At 36.5% G+C, this 24,447-nt stretch overlaps 1 protein-coding gene and 1 long non-coding RNA gene across 5 annotated transcripts in view; both read right to left on the reverse strand.

Moving 5' to 3' along the window:
• The window catches only part of ZCCHC7 (zinc finger CCHC-type containing 7), a 250,822-nt gene that overhangs the window by 173,771 nt on the left and 52,604 nt on the right, over nucleotides 1-24,447 (reverse strand). The gene's annotated exons all lie outside the window — the stretch shown is intronic.
• Nucleotides 3,291-5,962, reverse strand: LOC115276288. The gene is made up of 2 exons (XR_003901877.1): nucleotides 5,607-5,962; nucleotides 3,291-3,726 (listed from the first exon to the last, which is right to left on the reverse strand). It is a non-coding gene; the product is annotated as an uncharacterized LOC115276288 (long non-coding RNA).

Below are 24,447 nucleotides of genomic sequence, written 5' to 3' on the forward strand. Positions count from 1 at the left end.
TTGTTGAAAGCACAGCTATAAACATTGGGGTGCATGTGCCCCTATGAATCAGCACTCCTGTATTGTTTGGATAAATTACTAGTAGTACTATTGCTGAGTCGTAGAAGCTAATTCTGTTTTTTAATTTTTTGATGAACCTCCACACTGTTTTCCAGAGTGACTGCACCAGTTTGCATTCCCACCAACAGTGTAAGAGGGTTCTGGTTTCTCCACATCCTCACCAGCATCTGTTGTTTCCAGAGTTGTTAATTTTAGCCACTCATTCTGACCAATCTGAGATGGTATCTCAATGACTACCACTCTCTCTTTAAGACTAGAATGGTATTGGGGCCCCTGGGTGGCTCAGTCAGTTGAGCATCCGGCTTCGGCTTGGTCATGATCTCACAGTTTGTGGGTTTGAGCCCGCATCGGGCTCTGTGCTGACAGCTCAGAGCCTGGAGCCTGCTTTGGATTCTGTGTCTCCCTCTCTCTCTGCCCCTCCCTTGCTCGGGCTCTCTCTCTCTCAAAAAAATTAAAAAAAAAAAAAAGTAAAAAAGACTAAACTGGTTTTATTATTACACTGTCATCTATTTACCAGGTTCGACTACCTAGCTAATATTGCTTCTATCAATGCAAACTAAAATATATCCTTAAACTGTCATAAGTTAATATATGCCCTGAAGGAAAGCAGAAATCCAAAATGCCATGCCCAGGAAATATTAGGCAACAAAGGTACTGAATTACTTAGGTGCCTCTCTGGCAAGTGCAGTTAATTGAGATAAGGGCTTTCCACAAAACAACTCACCCATGAGCCCATCCTCATCAAAAAATGAAGTAGTTATCCTGTCCTACTCTTACCAGAAAATCTGGGCATATACCTACCAAAGATAAAGAAGGGTACCTTAACAGGAGTAAAAAAGAAAAGCAGTATGGGGGAATAGGAAGGAGGGAAGAATTGTTTGAGGTGGCTAGAGACTTAGAGATACAGGCGTTAGTAGTTGGTAGCCATTTTGGTGATTATTTTTAATAGCCAAAAAGTGAAAACAATCCCAGTGTCCATCAACTGATAATGGATAAGCAAAATGTGTTATACCTATACAATGGAGTGCTATTCAGCCATAAAAAGGCACTAAGTTCTGACACATGCTATAACATGGGTAAACCTTGAAAACGTTGTCAAGTGAAAGAAGGCAGTCACAAAGAACCACACACTGTAGATTCTACTTATGTGAAATCTCCAGAATAGGCAAATTGATAAGAGGTAAAAAGTATGAGCGATTGCCTTGGGCTGAGAGTTTTGGGGATAATGGGGAGCGATACCAATGGGCATGGATTCCTTTCTGGAGTGATGAAACTGTTTCAACGTTAATTATGGTGATGACTGCACAACTCAGTGAATAAGATATAGCCACTGAATCATACACTTTAAATGAGTGAACTATAGGGTAGGTGAGTTATATCTTGATAAAACTGTTATTAAAAGAAAACCCTGGAGTGTAAAAGGTTCAGTAGTATTCACACACAGGTATACACTCACACACAAAGGGCAAATTCTTTGAGGGAAGCTTATAAAGAGGTCTGGAGGTAAGTTAAACAGCCGTACCTTCCTGGTTTGAAGGTCTGAGCTGAAACCAGAACTTGTTCCTTTTTCTGTGTTAGTATATATCTATCCATCTCAGTATAGTTCAACTCTATACTAGGCATATAGTGAACAATAAATATTTGTTAACTGGTAGTGCATGTAAATTATTAAATGAAACAGGAAAATCCAACAGCATAAACAGATGGGCTACAATAGGCACAAAATTAAAAACAATTAATTAGATTTTTCGTTAGGCTGCAGATCTTGGCTGACTACAGTACAGGTGCATATATGCAGGCAGCCTGGGTCAGTTGGGAAGTAACCTCTTACCCAATCATTTAAACTAATAACTTTTAAAAATAACATGAGATAATTATTCTTCTGAGATGGAAAGGGACCTTCCAAAACACCCTGTTTGGGGCCTAATAGTATCCAAAATGCAGTAAAATTTTCTATTTTAAGAGAATAATTACAAAAATTAGTTGATCAAACTAATTTTATTACAATGCCTGGTTGATACAGTACAAAAGTATAATCGTAACCATCAGAATTTTCTGACTTACAAGTCCTTTCTGAAGCCACACCAATTATTACTTACTAAACCATTTTCTTTGCTAGAATCTATGTTTCTGACTTAAAGATCCTTTTTCTTTCTTTTTTTGCTTTGTTTTGGCAAATACAAAGATATAGCTTTCAATTCACGGTTAAACATAAAATAAAAATTGAATTGAAAAACAATTTTACTTTCATTGAAATCAGTTCAATGGCTCATTATCCAAAAGCATATGTTCATCAATACAAATAAATTCTCATTTCTAAAAGTTCCTATTTGAGGCTAAAATCCTAAAATAGCCCCTAAGTTGCATCACAATTCAGCAGCTAAGGAAAAGCTAAGTAATGTTTCCCATGACTAAATGGATTAATTCTTTAGCCCAAACACAATTACTGTTCTCCACACTGTTCCATTGAACATCTAAATAAGCATCCCAAAGCTTATTTCATTCAAAGAAAAGATCCAGACCAAAGAATAATCCCAATGTATGAAGTTTACATTTTGTGTAAAGTTTTTTTTAAAAAGGGAAAAATCTATAAGTGGTAATCAGGAAAAGAAATGAGTCGTTTTAGACAGGTGTAGAGGATGACATCTATTGACTAATAGATATCTTTGTTGAAGGAGTACTGTGCAGTTTCCAGTAGATGTCTTTTTCTCAAATCAACTTAATTTTTCTTACTTAGCTCCTGAATCTACACTTTTCCAAAGCTGGCACAGACATTAGCAGTAAAAGGAATTATTCTTTGAGAAATGCCTGTTACGTGGAAAAAGATACACATTTCATATGGTTCCTTTACTCGCTTTAAAATTTTTCAACTTCAACCACGTATGCAGAGTGCTCTCCTACGGCTATGCTTACTAGACATTTTATTTTCCGATACATTTTTAAATTAAAGAAAACAAGCAAACATGCAGCTATATCCAAATAATACTCTATGACTCAGGGGTAAAAGGAGAATAAACAAATAAGAGCTATTAATTTCAGATCAAGATTCTCTGACAAGGACAAATCATCTGATTCCAGGATCGCTGCCTTTTTAATACTTGCTGTTACTGAGACGTTTACACAGAAACGAGGCGACCATGTTCACTGTATTGGAGAAAGACATAACCTACATGAGGAAATCTGACCTGAATAACTTGTAGGGTTTCTTCTTCCCCTTTTTTCTTTCTTCCTTTTTTTTTTTTTCTTTCTTGGTAGCATTTCTTCTGACTCTTAAGATTGGTCATTCAATCTCCACTTGCTTTCATCTAAAGTTGTGAAATTGTAGCTGTTTTTCTTCCAGCTTAATGTCCCTTGGGAGATATCTATTGTCAAATTACTGTTGTAAGAATCAAACGTTAAGAAGAGAATTTTTGGCTCTTCGTAACACTTTTTTACGTTTAACGAAAGAATTATTTACTATTACTTTTACTGTTACATGGCTTTCTACAGCTCTGCCCCAAAGGGTTTTCACAAACAATGCAAATGCTTTTTTCACAAGAACATGCTCTTTAGCTTTGGTCTTCTAATGAAGGTAACGGCAGGACTTCTTACACTGCTGGAAACTAGACGGCTACAAGTGGGCAGGTGGGGTGGTCTGTACAACCTTTGTGTCACAGAGTTTTCTTCCTTAGGGCAGAAATGAAAACAAAATGTTGAATTCCTACCCAGTTTTTGACAGGTGTTGGGTTTATCAACAGGGGGTTAAACAGCCTGAATCTCACCTTTAGCAATTGTAGGTATAATCCGATTTAAATGGTTATTAATGCCCTTTGGAATTCTAATTAGCCAAGGGGATAGCTTGGGGGGAGGGAGTATGGATTATTTTCCCAGTTTGAGATAAACTCTCAGAGAAACACCACCATAGAATTCCTATCATCTATTTTAGCAAGATTGGGGGGGAGGGGGGAAGGGAGGAAGAAGCCTAAATAAATCTAGTAATGAAAACACACAAAAAGGACAGAAAAGGAAAGAAAGATAAGAAGAAATTTAATAATGAAGAGAGAAGAGAAAAAAATTTAACAAAAATTTTCAGTAACCTTTCTCAAAAATGCACTGGTAATCAAAAAGTAAAACCCACTGTACTTTAAGTACAACAAACGAAAAACAGAACCTGCTAGAAAAGAGTTGTTAGAATTTACACTGGAATCTTTGTGACAAATTAGAAAGATTTAAAAAATGTTTATTTTTGAGAGAGAGGCAAGAGGGGGAGGGGCAGAGAGAGGGACAGAGGATCTGAAACAGGCTCCACACTGAGCCCAATGCAAAGCGGGCTCAAACTCACAAACTATAGGATCATGATCTGAGCCAAAGTGGAATGAATGCTCAACCGCCTGAGCCACCCAGGTGCTCCTAAAAGTACTTTTTATATAGGAAAAGATTTATGTACCATGCTTATTTAATGTTTTAACTTCTTAAAAAATGTTTATTTACTTTGAGAGAGAAGGGACACACAGAAGGGAGGGGCAGAGACAGGAAGAGAATCCCAAGCAGACTCTGCTCAGCATGGGGCTCTCAATCCCAAGAACCATAAAACCATGACTGAGCCACCCAGGTACCCTGGTACCATGCTTATTTAAAAAAGAAAAAATCTGGGGTGCCTGGGTGGCTTAGTCAGTTAAGCATGCAACTTCAGATCATGATCTCACCTTCTGTGAGTTCAAACCTCGTGTCTGGCTCTGTGCTGACAGTGATGAACCTGGAGTCTGCGTCTCCCTCTCTCTCTCTACCCCTCCCTGGCTTGTGCTCTGTCTCTTTCTCTCTCTCAAAAATAAAACAAACATTTAAAAATATAATTAAAAAAACAAAAATCCCAATGGCTTTCAGCACCCAAAATGTTTTTATAAACTTGCACATTTGATACCCATAAATAGCTTAGTCTTTTCATACACACTCTTAAAACACATTCAGCATGTGATCAGACTGAGAGGAAACCCACACCCTAGAGTTACAATTACTTCACTTGTTCCAAACTTTTTGGTGATTTCAAAAATATATGAGGAGTCCCAATTCCAGATGAAATGGAATAAGCATACTCTTCCCTGTTTTTCCCACTGAATGTAGGTATAAAACCCTGACAGAATGCATAAAGCAGCTATTTAAGGAATCTGAAAAATAAACATTAGCACGTAGATTGGGGAAGATCAGAATTCAAATTAGCAGCAAACTGGTGGTGAGGTCACTATTTCCCCCTCTCTCTGGTCTCCTCTGGCCTAGACTTAACAGGGGAAACCTGTGAGTGGGTACTCGGGCAAACAGAGAGAGGGGCAGACAGAAGGACTTCAGGCCAAGCCTCTTACTTGCAGCTTGAGGAGCAGGAAAAGAATCTCCTGTCACTCAGAGTAGGTGAAATTCCCCAGGTTTGTATGCTTTTCAGCATTCTCTTAAACCCTAGCCCCCAAGCAGTCTGGAATGGCGGTAGAGGCAGTGACTGGTACAGCAGTGGGGTCTAGAGTCTAAACTCTGAGGAAGACTTCTTCAAGAAAATGGTGTGAATTCCTGTTGCTTACTTTTTTGTCTTCTTATTAGTTGGCTCCAGATGTAGATACAGTTGTAAGAAGTAGGCAGCAGGAGGGGGTACCTAAAGCTCTACCTCTGGGGTTGGATGACCAAAAGGAGGAGGGGTCCATGTAACCACAAGTACCAAAATGATTGTAAAAAGGGAGAAGCTCAGGAAGGCAACCCATGATGCTGCTTATGAACCCCTGAGCTCACCCCTAGGCTGTGCATACATGGAGGTGAGGTCACAAAAGCATACCGCACACTTTGAGAACGGAACTATAGGGGCAGACAACCAACCAGCTTCCATGTTGGCCACCGTTTGGCACACATGAGGGACACAGGCATGGTAAGGCAAAGATTTTGTGAAAAAAAAAAAAAAAAAAAAAAAACTAGTATTAGAACTATGACCCCCAAGAGGCTGCTTAGAACTTGCAGCCCAAACCTAACCAGACTGATTGCCCTACCAAAACAAAAATTCATCAACATTCATTATAGGATTCAAACAAAACATAGTCTCACAATGTAATACTCAGATTGTTCCAAATACAGTCCAAAAAAATCTGACATATGAAGAACTAAGAAAACTTCAATTTATGAAGAAAGACAAATAACAGATGCCAACCCTGATGGATTTATCTGACAGATTTTAAAAAGAAGCTACTCTGAAAATGTTCCAACAAGTAAAAACAAACACTCTTAGAATAAATAGAAAGATGGGAAATCTCTTCAAAGAAATAAAAGACAAAGAAGAACAAAAATTTAGAAAACTGAAAAATGCAATAACCAAAATGAAAATTTCAATGGGCAAGCTCAACAGCCAAATGAATGTGAGAGAGGAAATAGCCAGTGATGCTGGACATAGACAACAGAAAATACCCATTCTGAAGAGAGACAAAAAAATTTTAAAAACAAAACAAAAACCTCAGGGACTTGTAGGAGAATGATAACAAGAGATCCAATACTCATTTCACTAGAGTCCAGGAAGAAAAAGAAAATGTGGTGCGGAAAAAATATTTGAGGAAACAGTAGCTTGAAAACTCAAATTTTCAACCTTACTTGCTTTACTTATAGGGAAACAAAATTGGAATGACTGAGAATTTCTCATCAGAAACCACAGAGGCCGGAAAGAAGTAGAACAACATTTTTAAGCACTGACAGAAAAGAATTGTTAACCGGAATTCCATACTCAGGGGAAATACCCTTCATGAAATGAGAGTAAAATATTTGCGGATGAAGGAAAACTAAGAGAATTCACTGCCAACAGATCTACTCCAAAAGCACTGCTAAAGGTTGAGAGAGAAAAAATACAACACCAGAATAAAACTTGAATTTAGGAAGCACCTAGATTGGGCTCAGTCAGGTGAGGTCTTGATCCCACAGTTACGGGATCAAACCCCGTGTCAGGTGTCAGGCTCTGCACTGAGCACAGAGCCTGCCCCTCTCCTTTACTTACACTCTGTCTAAAATAAAAAGTAAAAAAAAAAAGCCAAAACCCTGAATTTACGGATGAAAGATGGGCAAAAGAAATAGTACTAGTCCTTTATCCTGCTGAGGTCTTTAAAATATGTTTGAGAACAGAAAGCAAAAGGTCTAATAGTGTCTGACAGCAATTTCAATGTACGTAGATACAATACATAAGACAAAAAATATTATCAAACAACTCCCAACTCAAAATAGGACAAGAAGACTGTAAAACTACCACCGGCATCTTTTAAAGAGCAACTGTGTGAAAAATATGATTTCCTAGATCTTAAAATTCCATCTTTCTCATTTCTTTCCACTGATCCTCTCTTCTCCTGAAGTGGAAACAGTGACATCAAACGGCATGAAAGTACCTACTTGTGCATGATACGTCCAGACACAAGCTGAAAGATAAATGCTTTGCCCTTTTTTAAGTTTATAATCTAAACTATTCAAACCCAACATAAAAGAACTGATAGACAATGGATTTAAAACAAACCAAAAAACGCAGTGGTTTAAAGACTGAAATAATGTACACATTTTATATCAATGTGTTTATTGTATACAAAGAAAAAAGCACAAAGTTCCCTGAGCCATTGTTTTTGCCATCTTACTTTAAAATGGTAAGCTATTCCTGAGAAAAATACACTTACCTTTTATAAGCCAGAGCTCCTTTTGAGTGCCAAATTGGAGAAAAGAGATTGTTCCATTTTATAAATCCCAGTTAGGTTTCTGAGAAGGTGCAAACTCAGATACACAAACAAATACTTTGAAGAAATGCCAAGATCATCCCCCATGTATTAATTAAGGCCTAACCTTAGAAATAAATCATTTCATCTTTAATTCATCTTGGTAGTTCTTAAAGATTTTATTCTTGGCCTGCAGAAAAAAATGTCTTTGAATCTGTAAATAGTCTAGGAGTACAAATTTTATTTATTTTAAAGTATAACTCATGACATTCTGTAATACTAATACATTCTTAAAATGCAGGCAAACTTCAGTTACTGCCAACTGTCCCTGAGGTGTTTGTAACACCCTAAAGATTAAACAGTATAATGTCATAAATCCTATTACAGTATATAATCTCTAAATTACATTCAAGGGGATAAAAATATACAGCATATTAATGAACTTTACATTTTCATAGCACCCTTTATACTGAATGTATGAATCTATTTACTTTGGATAAAAGTTTATGAAAATCTATCTCTCATAACTATTACATAAAAGATATTCTGCTCATCCTCAGAATCAGTTATTTTCAAGATGATGTCAGCCTTAGAAGTGGATTAACGTTTCCCACTTCTCCTGCCCCAAATTTCAAGATTTATTCACATGCTATCCACAAGAGGTAGGACAGAGAAAGAAAATTTAAAAAGTAAAAATAAACAGTATGAAACTGACCATGTGTATGTATGTTTAGATCAAATTTTTAATACCCTGAAAAAAAATGATAGCAAGCATTTAATGAAAAAGATTCTGGGGCACCTGGGTGGCTCAGACAGTTGAGTGTCTACTCTTGGTTTCAGCTCATGCCAAGATCTCACAGTTCCTGAGTTCGAGCCCCACATCAGGCTTCGTGCTGACAGCATGGTGCCTGCCTGGGATTCTCTCTCTCCTTCTCTCTCTGCGCTGTCTCTCAAAATAAATATACTTAGAAAAAAAAATTCTTTTCTGCCCCAAATCCTACCATTAAAGGGCAAGAGTTCATCTTTCTTAGTAATGGGAGTGAAGTAGCGTGGGAAAACACAACCTCCAAAATATTATTTTCCACGTATCAGTAAAAAACACACCAACACATTTACTGGATAAGATGTTAAGCAAATTGAATGAAACTTTAAAAAATGAGATACATGAATGACCAAGTATTCCCTGTGGTGCACGGAATATCAGTGCGCCTACCTCAGAAAACATCTATCCAAGTCCTATCATAGTTCCTGTAAATGAGCCTGTTTGGAAATATGGTCATTCCAGAGAAAATTTAGTTAAACAGCTGAGATAAGATTATCATGGATTTTGGGGAGGGGGCCTTAAGTGAATGACTAGTGACCTCATAAGGGAAAGGAAAGGGAAATTCGAGACCACAAATAGGTAGGAGAACGCCACCTGAAGACAGAGATTGGAGTGAAGCATCTACAAGCCGAGGAACACCAAGGAATTAAAAGACAGACATGAATAGGACTCCCTCAGCCTCCAGAAGCAACCCTGATTTCAGATTCCTAGCACCTAGAACTGTGAGAGAATAAACTGCTATTTGAGCCATCAAATTTACAGCCCATCCTAGCAACCCCAGGAAACTAATATAAGCTCTTAAGGAAAATAGGAAAAAGATTTTTATTAGATACAAAACAATAAATCAATTTACTTATTTAAAAGCTCCAAACTGTAACCTGATATTCAAATCATTATGTCATTTGACACCAGATCAAATGAAATACCTGGAATAGCAGATATTGAGTGAGTTTCCAAATGATGGTGGATGCTCAAATTCCTAAATGATGACACATGATCAAATGCCTGAACATTTACTAGTGAAAGTTCTTTTTAAGACTAAAAGATACACTAAAGGACCTTGACTGACAACCTGTACATGTCTCCCGTGACCTGTAGAAACTGTCAGCCTCATCTCTGCCAGCTGCCTCCTGAAATACAGGCCAACTTTTAAAGCCTGGTCCAAGGTGACACCACATACTAAGAGCCCAGCAGGTCAGTAACAATATACGCAGAAATAGCCACTTAGCAGGTGTTCTGAAGTCTAAGGTGTACTCAGACACCTAGAAACTTGCAGAAAATCTGAAAGATAGACCTAATACAACCTAGCATGGCCCTAAGGAACTATGCCATAAAACTGACTTGGCAACACTCAGAGAATCTGGTTTCCTCTATATTGGAATATGCTATGTAACCTAAACACATCCCAAGGTATCGGTGCCTTCTTTTTTCAGTAACCCATGTCCAGTCACTCATTTATTCATCCAAGAAATAATTTACTGAGCTCTATACTAGGCATTATATTAGGTGTTAGGGATATGACAAAGAATAAAAAGTACCATCCAGCACACTTCTGGAAGGTAGAAGACCATAGGGGAGGGGAGAAGGAAGTGGGGAAAGAGTCATCAGAGATACAAAATGTCTGGTGATAGAAAATACTGAGAAAAAATAATAAAGCGATGTAAAGAGATGAAGAGGATGACACTAGTATTTAAAATACAGTGGTCATGAAAGATTTATCTGAGAGTGACATTTGAGAGACCTGAAGTACGTGAGCTGCAAGACATTATAAGAAGACATTTTTGTGTGAGTGCCTGTGCGTTTTTGAGCATGTGTTTCTGTGTTTCTCTTTGTTTTCCCACTTATTACATGAAGTACAATGACTTGACTAAGCAACTTGCTGTTTGTTTTTTGAGAGCATCCAGGAAGGGGCCCAGGGTGCTTCAGTCCTGCTGTAGACTGTGTACTCTTTCTGTATCCTGGGTTCCAGGTGCACTAGAAAAAGGCAGCCATCTGTATCAAATATCCCTTGGAGATGTCTTAGCATGTGTCTTTCAGATGTATCCACAGAGATATCCATACTCTGAATGCACAATAACTTCATTATATGTAAAGAATTATCTTATAAATTGTAATGTGAAATAACCTGGGCATTAACTCTGGAAAAAAATTTTCAGCCTCTGAAGCAGAAGAATGCATGTGCATCCTAGAAAGAAGAAGGAGACCAGTTTGGCAGAAAAACAGTAGGAGGAAAGACAGACAAGATAGCTGGGATCAGGCTGCCTCTAGACATGAAGGCAAATCAGGCCTTGTAGTTCAAAGTAAGGATTCCGGGGACACCTGAGTGGCTCAGCCGATTAAGCATCTAACTCTTGATGTCAGCTCTGGTCATGATCCCAGGGTTGAGGGCTCAAGCCCTGTGTCAGGCTCTGCACTAAGTGTGGAGCCTGCTTACGATTTTCTAAGGGGAAAGTGGGTGATGGGCATTGAGGAAGGCACTTGTTGGGATGAGCACTGAGTGTTGTATGGAAACCAATTTGACAATAAATATTAATTATAATATTACAATTATACAATTGTAATTTACATTTACAATTATTAAATATAATAATACAATATTCTCTCTCTCTCTCCCCTCCTCTTCCCCTGCTCATGCTCTGTCTCTCTAAAATTAAATTAAATTAAGATACAATATTAAAAACAAAACAAAATAAGACTTCTGAATTTTACCATGTAAGGTAAGAATTCACTGGAAGATTCTGAGTAAAGAAGTCACATGACAAGGGCACCTGGGTGGCTCCGTGGGTTAAGCGTCAGACCTCAGCTCAAGTCATGATCTCATAGTTAGTGAATTTGAGCTCCACATCAGGCTCTGTGATGATGGCTCAGAATCTGGAACCTACTTCAAATTCTGTGTCTCCTTCTTTCCCTGCCTCACCACATGCCTCAAAAATAATTAAAAAAAAAAATTTTAGGGGCGCCTGGGTGGCTCAGTTGGTTAAGCCTCCGACTTCGGCTCAGGTCAGATCTCATGTTTGTGGGTTCGAGCCCCACGTCGGGCTCTGTGCTGACAGCTAGCTCAGAGCTTGGAGCCTGTTTCAGATTCTGTGTCTCCCTCTTTCTGACCCTCCCCTTCTCATGCTCTGTCTCCTGTATCAAAAATAAATAAAACATTAAAAATAAATAAATAAATAAATAAAAATAAATTTAAAAAAATTTTAAAGAAGTCATATGACCTGACAAAAGGGATTCTGTGACTGCATTATGGAGATCAAAATATAATAAGACAAAAATATCTGCAGAAAGAACAGTTGGAAGGCTATTGCAACAATCCATCAAGAGCTGATACCCATCCAGTATGGTTACTGGAGGATCAGATTCTAGATACATTCCAAAACTAACTGTTTATACTGATGAACTGAATATGCAGTCTGTGAGAAAGAAGAGAGATGACTCCAGTGTTATTTGGCAACTGGAAAAATAGAATTTCCATTTGCTAAGTTAAAAGTTTAGGGTAGGAGGAGGAAAGAGGAAAGCCAAATCAAGACCTCAGATGTAACTTTTTTTTTCAAGATTTTATTTTAAGGGGTGCCTGGGTGGCTTCGTTGGTTAAGCGTACAACTCTTGGCTCCAGCTCAGATCTCATGGTTTGGGAGATCGAGCCCCACATCTCAGGCTCTGCGCTGAGACCATAGACCAGGCTTGGAAATCTATCTCCCTCTCTCTCTTCCCCTCCCCGTCACATGCTTTTCCTCTCTCTCTCAATAAATAAATAAACATTAAAAAAATACATTAAGTAGTCTCTACATGCAACATGGGGCTCAAACTTAGAACCGCAAGATCAAGAGTTGCGTGTTCTACCAACTTAGCCAGCGAGGCGCCCCTACATGTGATTTCTTAAGATGTCTATTAAATACTGGAGTGTCAAATATACCTCAATAAAGCTGAAAAAAAAAAGCCAAGAGGAAATAGTCTGGCCTTCAGAGGAAAGCCACCAAAATTAAAAGATCTTGGAGTAAATAATATATAAGAAAAGGCCTAAAGATCAAGACCTTAGGCCAATAATGTTTAATGGTCAGAAAGACAACAGCAATAGCTAACACTTACAGTATGCACCAAATACTATTCTAAAAGCTTTACTATATATATTTATATATATTAAGCTAGTTAATCCTCATAATAAGCCTCCATTTTGTAGATCAGGAAACTGAGGCACAAGAAGGTAATTTGCCCAAGCTCACATAATGAGCAGCAGAATCAAGATTTATAAAGACAAACAAGCTTTATAAGCCCTACTCTGGATCAAGCATTTCCCACAGAAGCATTGAACTAACCAAAAAATTCTTGGGATGGCCAATGAGGTAGAAAAACCAAGATAGGAGGTATCCTTGAAGCCAAGAGGGAAAATGTCAACAGCTGAGGATTAATTAGGAAAGAGGATTGACTCAAGACCACGGCATCTGACATCAGGTGCTCACTGGGAAAACAATCAATATCTTGAAGACCATAAACTGATAATCTTTTATACTGCTATTTCTAAGCTTTACGATAAAATATTTATAAAAGATTACCTAAGTTAAAGAATATACCTGTTTACACAACCAGTTTTAAACACTTTATGCATAGGTCACTTTAACCTCAATCTTCACTCATTTATCCCCTTCAATTACTTCTCCTCTTATGTACCTCATAATGGAAATTTTTGACTAAGTTATATTTACTCATAATTCATTTTTCTAGCTTTTAAATTAAATGTTTATTTAGCTATATGTAACAAAAATATCTAACAGCAAAAGTGTAAACAGTAAAACTAAAGTTTTATCTAAGATGGCTGCTTCCCTGGGTTCTGGCATACCAAAAATAGCAGGAGAACTCATTTCCTCACCCATTACTATGTTAATGGTCTCTATTACGAAACTACTGATAATCTAACACTAGACAGCTTTATACGCAAAAAAAAAAGCTAGTACAAATAGTAATTCAATGAAGTTCATTTGCAAACTCAAAAATTATTCAACTATCTCAGCTTTTCTATATTTTAAAATGAACCCTTCAGTTTTAGCTTACTCCCTTAAGCAATATTTCAGGCTGCTTGGGCCCAAGAGGTCTACTCCACAGTCACTCTATATGATGTAAGAAACCTACAAAACAACTCAGATATTTATCTGTCCGAGAATCTGATATTTGTAAATGCACTCTGTACCAAATGCACCATTAGCAATCCAGATTCATATGCCACTGCAACAGACGACAGGTTTTTTTTAAGTTTTATTTATTTATTTTGAGAGAGAGAGACTGTGGCCATGTGAGTGGGGACAGGGGCAGGGAAGAGAGAAAGAGAGAAAGAGAATCCCAAGCAGGCTCTGCACTGACAGTGCAGAGGCAGGGCTTGAACTCATAAATCATGAGATTATGACCTGAGCCAAAACCAAGAGTCAGATGCTTAACCAACTAAGCCACCCAGAGGCCCCCAGACTACATACTTTTCAGCGTTTGGATATACTCTGGTGACTTACATATAATGTCATATCACACTGCCTTCTTTAGGGTATTGATACTATTTCCCTTCTAATACCAAGTACAGAAGAGAATTCCACAAAGAGAGGTAGCAAGGGATTCAGCATGAGTAAGAGACCTTGCTCTAATTTTCCGAGTGCTTGTTGCCTTGATGGAGCCAATAATGGGAACTTGAAAAACTGCCATTATGAACTGAATAAAACAGGAAACTCACTTTACCCGTGATCAAAACATTATCTGAATCTTCAGATGACACAAAGTTGATTCCAAGATTTATCAATTCAGTTAACAACATTATTGCACATATTAAGTTGCTAGACAGTAAGATCTGACACAAAAGCACTCAGTGTTAGCTGAACAGACACAAACCACAGAAGGCTTCTGAAATTTACAAAATAATATGTACAAGTGTGAACATCAGTAAATTCTGCTGAAAGACTCTTTAAGTATCTATTCCCATAGTTACAAAACACATTTGAATAAGACACAATTAGAAAACAAATACAACACAATATAAGTCCAAAACTTAACTAACACTGGGTAGGGAAAGAAGAAGGGCTGGCTCAAGGCAAGAGAAAGAATCAGGCTTTAATTTACAAAACTACCAGAAGGTAAAGAAGAGGCTAGAGCAGAGTAGAAGGAAACCTAACATTGTCGGTAAACTATTGGCTTCGGAGTAAGACTACTTGGGCCGAAATCCTGAGCCTCCCTTTTACTTAGGGATACTACCTCTTCAGACTTCCTTCTTCATGTATAAATGAGATGATAATGGTAAAAATTCACTGGGTTGCTGTGAGGATAAAATGAATTAATACACATAAGGTGCTCAGAAAAGTATGATAAGTATTTAATATTCATATAGAAATTATACTCCTACACTTAGTAATCTGAAACAAATGACGATTTGGTTGAACCATACAACACTGCTATTTTTATAGGTCAAAACACTTCAAATGTCAACATTTTTTTTTTGTTTCAGTTGAATATAAAAGCAAAAGTTGTGAAAGCAAGTTACTAAGAACACCTTATGGGACCCAACCCTAAAAAGCTAGAGTCAACCCAGCAATGAACTCACATAGCAGCCCTAAAATGTAACCGAAGGAACAGGATTTCTGCAGCAGGTTGAAAACAAATCACACTTCAAATAATAGAGCACACAATGCAGTATGACTGACCTATAAGGCAACCATATTTTACAGTGGATTGATTTTGAAAGTCGAAGTGTTATTTTATATTCAAATATCTATCCTCTCCTCTGCATCACAAAATGAATTTTCTCACAATTTCAAAGGGTACACATTGTACTGTTCTTCATTAAATTTTAGATATGCCTAATTTTGGTCATATCAACATCTTACAAACCTAATGCTAATGTAAGATTTTTAATGCAAAAAGTACTCAGAAAAGTTTTTAATCAACATAACTTAGTGTATATATATATATTTCATAAATTTCTACATTAATTTTAGTATAAAATTACTCTTACTTTCTTAAATATTTCCAGCAGAGCAAGTTTCTATAACTTAACATAGTATCTACAATCTACCTGAAAAGTTGTCAGTCTCTCAAACTGAAATGAATACGCTGAAACCTCGCAGATAATGAGATAATAGCAGGATTTCCAGAAAGCCTGATTCTCCACAAAGCCTTTAAATTTCTTTAAAATTTCTATACCTAACTATAAATCTTTAAATGATATATAAAAACATGTAAGTAAAGCTAGCACTAATATGAAACTATAACATAAAGATAAAATATGCCTCTATAATTAATAAAATTAAAATCCAATTCTTAAGGTTTTATAAAAGACTGATAATTGCAATTTGAAAATTTTCAATGTTTGTTTATTTATTTTGAGAGAGAGAGAGACAGCGAGCAGGGAAGGGTTAGAGAGACACAAAGACAGAGAACCCCAAACAGGCTCAGCACTATCAGCGTAGACCCCCACACAGGGCTCAAACCCATGAACTGTGAGCCCATGACCTGAGCTGAAATCAAGAGTCAGATGCTTAACTGACTGAGCCACCTAGGTGCCCCAACAATTTTATAACTTCTTTTTTAGAATTATTTTTTTATATTCAAAACTTACTTATTTTCAGAGATAGATCAAGCGGGGGAATGGGAGAGAGAGGGAAAGAGAATCCCAAGCCAGTTCCCTGCTGTCAGCGAGGAGCCTTATGTAGGGCTCAAACTTATGAAGTTTGAGATCATGACCTGAGCAGAAACCAAGCATCAGACTCTTAACCAACTGAGCAACTCACGCACCCCAACAATTTTATAATTTTTTTTAATCAAGTTCTTTTTTTTTTGAATAATATTTTATTTATCCTTTGAGAGGAGAGCATGAGCAGGGGAGGGGCTGGAGGTGAGTGGACAGAGGATCCTAAGCAGGCTCCACGCTGACAGGCTGACAGCAGTGATCCAACGTGGGGCTCAAACCCACAAACTGTAAGATCATCACCTGAGCTGAAGTCGAACACTTTATAAAATTCTTTTATAATTATAAAAAATAATATCTCAAAAGGCCAACCTCAATCTGCCAGCCCATTTCAGTTCCAGGTTACACTTTTACATACTGAAGAAAATGAACAATGACAAGCTCTTCCGGTAATAATCTCTCTATAAACCAGCAATTTATATATTTCACCCCACCCCCTTTTTAACTGAGATATAATTCACATACCATAAAAGTTATCCTTTTGGGGCATCTGACTAGGGCTCAGGACATGATTTCACATTCATGAGTTTGAACCCGTGTCAGGCTCTGTGCTGACAGCTCACACACTCTCTCTCGCTCTCAAAATAAACACACATTAAAAAAAAGTTACCCTTTTAAATTCAGTGGTTTGCAATATATTCAAATCAAATAAATCAAATCATAGAATATGTAGTCGTTTAAGCCTAACTTCTTGCACTTAGCATGAAGTTTTAGAGTTTATGCATGTTGCAGCATGTATCAGTACTTAATGCCTTTTTATGGCTGAATAATACTCCACTGTACAAGTATACTACAATTTATTGATCTATTCATCAACTGATGGACACCTGGATTAGTTCCATGTCCTGACTATTATAAATAATGCTGCTGTAAACATCTGTTGTCATTTTACTCCCTTTTAAAATTTGTGACAAAGCTATAATTAATGTTTATTTTAAAGCAAATCTCTGAAGACCCTAAAGACTGTTACAATTTCAAGTAGTAACACGTTCTTTAGGTATAGACCCTGCTAAGTTCAATCTTTTTCATTAAATATCATCTGAACAACTAAAACAGAAAAGAACCATCATCTACCTTTGGCAAACTATGAATAAATACAAAGGACAAGTAATAACAAAGAAAGCTATAATATAAAATATTCTAATTTTCTTTGTTAACCTCACCCAGTTTTTAAAAACCTACATATCTCACATTTAACTGAAATATCAAGGAAGATTAAAGTTATCTGTTACAATGTTATAATGTATGTGCTTAGATTTAAGCATCTGTGCATTTTTACAGTTTGGGCTATTCTCCTAAGTCATCAAAGATAAAATTTCTGCTAAATATCCAGGATTAACCTGACGGATCTGAAAAGATTCAAATTCAACTCCCAAATATTTACTTTTTGTAAATAAAAAACCAAATAATCCAAAATGTCCAAATCAGCAAAATGGATTAGAGGTTAAAATTTATAATTTATGTTTGGGAGGAAAGATTAATTACTTCTCTTGATTAGTTGATTGAAAGTATTTTGATACACATCTCCTCAAATATTTTCCTGAAAAATATAAACTATAGAGTTTTGATTTAAATTATATATAATAGCCTACAACCCCTAAATTTTACAATCAAAACAAGAGTTTCCAATATACCAATTCAGTAACTTTCACACCAATAATATTTTTGTTTGCTTTATGACAAAGAACAAAAGTGTTACCAAAATAATACAAAATTATTCCTTTATAAATAAGTAACATGTTCAGAATAAGCTACCAAAATAAATACAGCATTCAAAAAAAGAAGACAGTATTTTTTGAAATTGGGGAACTATCCCCATTTTTGAAAAACAAACACTGTTTTACACTATGTACTAAATATACTAAAACCCACCAAATTGTACTGCTGTTTTCCTAGCGTTAGAATTTTTTACAATTATTTTTTCACTCAATTTTACTTATTAGGAAATTTAACAATGAACACTGTCTTTTTTCTAGAGGATATTTATAGGAGAGTTCTGCATTTTAAAAGGCACTTCTAATAAATTCCTAAAGAAAAGTTTTCATTAAAAAAAAGAGTACAAATTCTTTTTCTATATTTTCTTTTTGCTATGATTTTAAACTACTTATTTAAGCCAATTAAATCTAGTTTGTTACATTTGTAGGATATCATATATACCCTCAGCCTGATATTTATGTCAAATTCAATAAATATTTACTGAGTGGTCTACTACGTGCCTAACACTATGCTAAGCGCTGGGGGAAAAATAACCGTTGTGGGTTTTCCTATCTTTCTCCCTGCTTGTCCTTACAGCCTACACACATAATCAGGTGAAGAAACAGAGTGCTACCTACTCTCATTTACTATATACACTTGACTTAAATTTATACTCATGGACTCTAAACTCAGAATTCAAATATATACCACTATGAAAAAGAATTCACAAAAATCTGTTTTTCTGTAGGGCACTCATCACTGAGGGGTAAAATTTTTCTCGTATGCATCATGAAGGAAGATCCTTTTTCCATGTTGTTGGCAAAACTGTCAATCATCTTGATGAGCAGCAAATAAATGAATGCCCAATGATGGGATTCTGTATTATCCTTAAAAAAGAAATCCATCAACTAAACATCAACAGGTAAATGTTTATACTCGACAGCCATCAATTTCAACTATCCATGCAAAGAGACAGGTGAGCTGGACTGGTAAACCTCGAAATTAGAGAAGTATTAATCGTCTGCTTCCAGCCAATATAAACAGATGTTATTTTTAAACAGGCAAAATCATCTCTTCCACTGAAATTTATTTGCAGCAGATAATGTTCTGTTACATTTTTAATCAAGCAGATGAAGTTACATTTAAATTGAAAATCTGCTTCACTCAACTAATCAGGCAAGTGAAATTCAGAGATGATTGAATAGCATTACACAGCACACTATTACGGCAGGTAAATTGGGAAATTTACCTGTCACACCACACAGCGTATTGTTCAGCCACTGCATCTGCAACTTAGAAGCAAAGCACTAAGACAAAAAGGGAAAGGCATGTTAAACAGATTTATAAATCCATCATATTTTATGAAAACATTATTAAGGCTGCCAGCCAAAAAATAAATAAATAAATATTTTTTAAAAGAAAAAGGAAGAAACACACACCACCTCTCAGAGAATCAATGAAGATTTACATGTGTATGCTTATCTGTTTCATGTAAATAGCATGCCTGGTTATTCTGAAGATCAAGATACACCCCAGGCTAAGGGAAAAACAAATTACATCACAGCAAAAGGCAAAGAAACAAGGACCATATAATATCAAGAATATGATGGTCAAACATGAGAAAGGTAAATGAAAGACCTTATCAAGAAATTGTAGATAAAAAATATTACACTACTTTTGCAACATAAAATCACTTCACTCATTGACAGATCATTAATTTCATACACAACAAAAACATTACATCTAAAAAACTGTCAACTTACCCCATTTACAAAAAGCCCAGTCCATTTTAGCCACTTGTACTCCCCTACACGACAATGTAAACATTTCTAACATGCCTTTCAACATTTGTTTTCACAGCCAAAAAAATCTTATGGCTGTCACTAGTTTCTTTCCACAGAAACCTAAAATTTACTTTCACTGCTTAATATCTGTCAACTCATATACTTTTGCTGCAAAAGCTAAACTTAATTTATCACTGCTTATAACCTTGCGAATTACTCCAACATCAGGTACAAATAACAACCTAACATCTTTTACATCTTATTTAGGTTTTGGTTTTATCCCTACAACCTTCGAAATACACAGGCATATAGGCCAGCCAATGTGCTTTCTCTTTCCTTTCTTTTCTTTCTACTTTTCCTCTTGCCTTTCTTCCTTTCAGTTTTACCTTTCTTCTTTTCTTCTTTTTTTGGGGGGTGGGGTGGGGTGGTAGAAATAGTATACAACACTGGAATGTGCTCTAAATTATAAAGATATAATATTACTCTTCTACTCTTTATGGTGTGAATCTATGCTGCTTTTCTATTAGGAGTGATGGATTTGGACTGACATATCCATAACCTGTCATGGGGCTAATAAATACAGCTAGCTAGAAATCATACGTTCATCAGCATGATATCTTAAGTCTCAAGGCATTGTTTTCACTAAATTACCGGTTAGGGTGAGAATAGCTTAAGGTTCACAGAAACACTCGTGATGATAAAAGAATTCCTATGTGCCTCATACCAGATCCCTCTATTAAAGTAACATCTTACATTAGTATGGTACATTTGTCAAAATTAATGACCCAATACTGATTCCTTATCATTAATTAAAACCTGTATTTTTATTCGGATTACTTTTTACTTGTTTTCCATTCTAGGGTCCCATCCAGGATAGCACATTACATTTAGTTGTTATGTCTCCTTAGGCTCCTCTTGGTTACAAGTTTCTCAGATTTTCCTTGTTTTTGATGACCTTGTCAGCTTTGAGTACTGATTAGGTATTTTGCAAAACAACCCACAGTTGGCATTTGTCTGCTTTTCTCACTATTAGGTTGGGTTATAGGTTTTATGGAGGAAGACCACAGAGATAATGTGACATTCTCATCACATCTTACCAAGTGTAACTGCCATCAACATGACTTATCACTGCTGCTGCTGGTAGTCTTGATGACCTGTCTTATCACCATGCTTTAATTTAGCCTCATCCGTCACAAAAACTTCATTTATACTTTTCTAAACTCCATTAAAGATAGATACATCGCTATTCTTGTTGAAAATGACCATTAAAAAAATAAGAAAAAAGAGAAAAAGAAAATGACCATTTTAACAGCTACCTCTTTAGCTGTAACTTACAGGGGGAAAAATAATTTTAAAAATCCAGGTGTATTTCCCATACTACACCAAGATTAGCCTTTGAGTCCTTACAGTGATTTTTCTGAGTCAGTAGATATTTCTGACCTGACTATGCTTTCACAATTGGTCCAAAACAGAGGCTCTCTACCTATGCTCACCATTAGAATCATGGAGCGGGGCTTTTAAAAATACAGTTGCCTGGGCCCCAATTTAATCACTATTCCTGGGCATCAGCTTTTTAAAATTCTCCAGGTTGTCCCAACACAGAGCCAACAAGGAAAGATCGACTGGCCCAAGGCCTTAGCTCTGTAATGACAGCAGCACAAGGTGAAGCATTCTCCCATGACAGCTCTCAGAGCTATGCTGCATTGTTTGGGGTTTACATTTCTTATGTCTCTTCAGTTCTTCCCATAGATAGCTTTAGTTTAAAAGAACTCTATAATTCAGGGACTCTGCAATCCTATTTGAACACTGGCAGATTAAACACAGAGGCAGAATGCAGTGAATGACACTTAGAAGCATTACTGTTGAAAAATATGCATATACCAAGGTGAACACTACAAAAGGCTAGATACTAAACCACAAAATAAAAATGTTCTATATCCCCCAAAACAGAGTGACAGAATTGTTGTTTAAAACTCAGTACTCGTTTTTGCACTGAAGCAACAATCTACAGCTTGCGTGGCTGAGTTCTCAGGATACCGTAGTAAGGGTATTTAACCCCTAAGGCTGAAAGAAATACTCATCTGAAGAATATGAAATTGCCATATTCCACCACTACATCAGTTTCACATGATTCAACATAATACATTTTCAATAAAAACAGAAGAATGGTGATTACAACAATAGTATTTAATCAAAAGTAAGAAATTATTTTTTAAATTTATTTAATATTAAATACTGGCATCTAGTGAAAAGGGTGCCCAGAAAGTGGGGTCTGCAAGACAGACAATTCTATTTACCCATAATGGAAAATACAAAACAGTTTTGTGGTAAATGGGGTCGCAGGCTAAAAAATGGAGAGAAGAACTTCCAGGAGAAGGACTGAACTGGCAGAAGCAAAAAGGGTGTTGAAAATCACAGGAAATGAAGGCTGGAGCTGTCGAACAGAAAAATAAGCAAGAGTCCTCAGTTCAGAGCTATAGTTCTAAGTCCGTTATAGTCTATATGTATGTATATATACACCTATGTATGGAGAAAAGAAAAGAACTTTAAAGAATGAGGACATTTATATATTCCTATGGTGGTATGATAGGAAAAATAGGCTGCATCAGGTACCCTGACTGTAGCAATAAATCACAGGATTAGGTATTCTTATGGTTGTTATATTGACTTTAATTAAAAGTAATTTGTTGCCCTTGACAGTGAATATCCCAAACTCTTTGACAGTACCATAATCAAGCATTCATTAGGAAAGAATATATTTTCTCCCTCTTTTGTTCCTAAATGGTACCATGAGCTATTAGGAGTGGCAGAAGAATCAAAGTAAATATAAATATCCTTCAAGATATACTTATCATAAACATTCTTTATTCAAATTATTAATTATGATCTATTTTTCTATTTTCCACGCACTTATTGCTTGAGGTAATAGTGTTTTAGATTCTGCTTTTTTACTGAAGATAATCATTTTCCAATAATAATAAAAAAAACACTGGGATGCCTGGGTGGCTCAGTCAGTTAAGCAGCCAACTTCGGATAAGGTCATGATCTTATGGTTCATGGGTTGGAGCCCCACATTGGGCTGTCAGCACACAGCTCCGAGCCTGGAGTCTGCTTCCAATTCTGTGTCTCTCTTTCTGCTCCTCCCCCATTCCTGCTCTGTTACTCTCTCTCAAAATTAAATAAACATTAAAAAAATTTTTTTAAACAATAAAAAACACTATATAAAAATATCTAATGACCTCCAGCGTATTCTATGATACAGATATATAATCAATACTTGATTATTCCATTTTTGATAGATATTGATGTTATTTTATTATTTTTATTATTTTTATTTTTTTATGTTTGAGAGATAGGGAGAGACAGTGGGACTAGGGGAGGGTCAAAGAGAGAGGGAGACACAGAATGTGAAGCAGGCTCCAGGCTCTGAGCTAGCTATCAGCACAGAGCCCGACGCAGGGCTCAAACCCACGAACCATGAGATCATGACCTGAGCCAAAGCCGGACGCTTAACCGACTGAGCCATCCAGGCGCCCCTTTATTTTATTTTTTAATAATTTTTTTTTTGGTAACTTCTTGTTTTCCAGAGAGAGAGAGAACATGAGTGAGCAGAGAGAGGGGGAACAGAGGTTCTGAAGTGTGGCTTCAAAGTCATAAACCTTGAGATCATGATCTCAGCCAAAGTCGGACACTTAATTAACTGAGCCACCCAGGTGCCCCTATTTTACTTTATTTTATTTTTAATGTTTGTTTATTTTTGAGGTGGGGAAGGCAGAGAGAAGGAGAAAGAAAGTCCCAAGCAGACTCTGCACTGGCAGCAGAGAGCCTAACGCAGGGCTTGAACTGATGAATCGCAAGATCATAACCCAAACCAAAGTCGGACACTTAATTGACTGAGCCACCCAGGAGCCCCTTGTTTTGTTATTTTTGGAAATAACAAATACATCTTTGGTACTTCTAAGTACTGGCAGGAATGTAAAATGGTGCAGCTACTATGGAAGAGGTTGGCAGTTTCTTAAAAAACTAAAAACACACTAGCGTACAACCAACCTACTGAACTCCTGAGCATTCATCCCAGAAAAATGAAAACTAAGGTTCACACAAAACTACACATGAATGTTCACAGCAGCTTTATTCATAACAGCCAAAAACTGAAAATAATCCAGCTGTCCTTCAGGGGGTGAATGGTTAAACAAACTGTGTGCATCCATATCTCGGAATATAACTCAACAGTAAACAGGAACAAACTAGTAATATATACAACAACTTGGGTGCATCTCAGGGATTGGAAAAAGCCAATCCTAAAAGGTCACAGACAGAATTATTCCATTTATATAACATCCTTGAAGTTATAAAAATATATAAATGGAGAATATGTTCGTGGTTGCCACGGGTCAGGGATGTCACAGAATAGAGGACTACAAAAGGTCAACACAATAACAGATCCTAGTGTGACAAAATTATTCTGTATCTTGACTGTATCATTATCAATACCCTGGTTGCGACATCACATTATAGTTCTGGAAGATGTTACTACTAGGGAAACTGAGTAAATGGTATACAAGATCCATTATTCTTTAAACTGTATGTGAACCCACAATTAAATCAAAATAAAAAGATTTATACAAACAAATCTTTTATATATAAAGATTTTTCTCAATATCAGATAATTTCTTTAGGTTG

Source organism: Suricata suricatta, chromosome 13, assembly GCF_006229205.1.
Source record: "Suricata suricatta isolate VVHF042 chromosome 13, meerkat_22Aug2017_6uvM2_HiC, whole genome shotgun sequence".
Classification (NCBI taxonomy): domain Eukaryota; kingdom Metazoa; phylum Chordata; class Mammalia; order Carnivora; family Herpestidae; genus Suricata; species Suricata suricatta.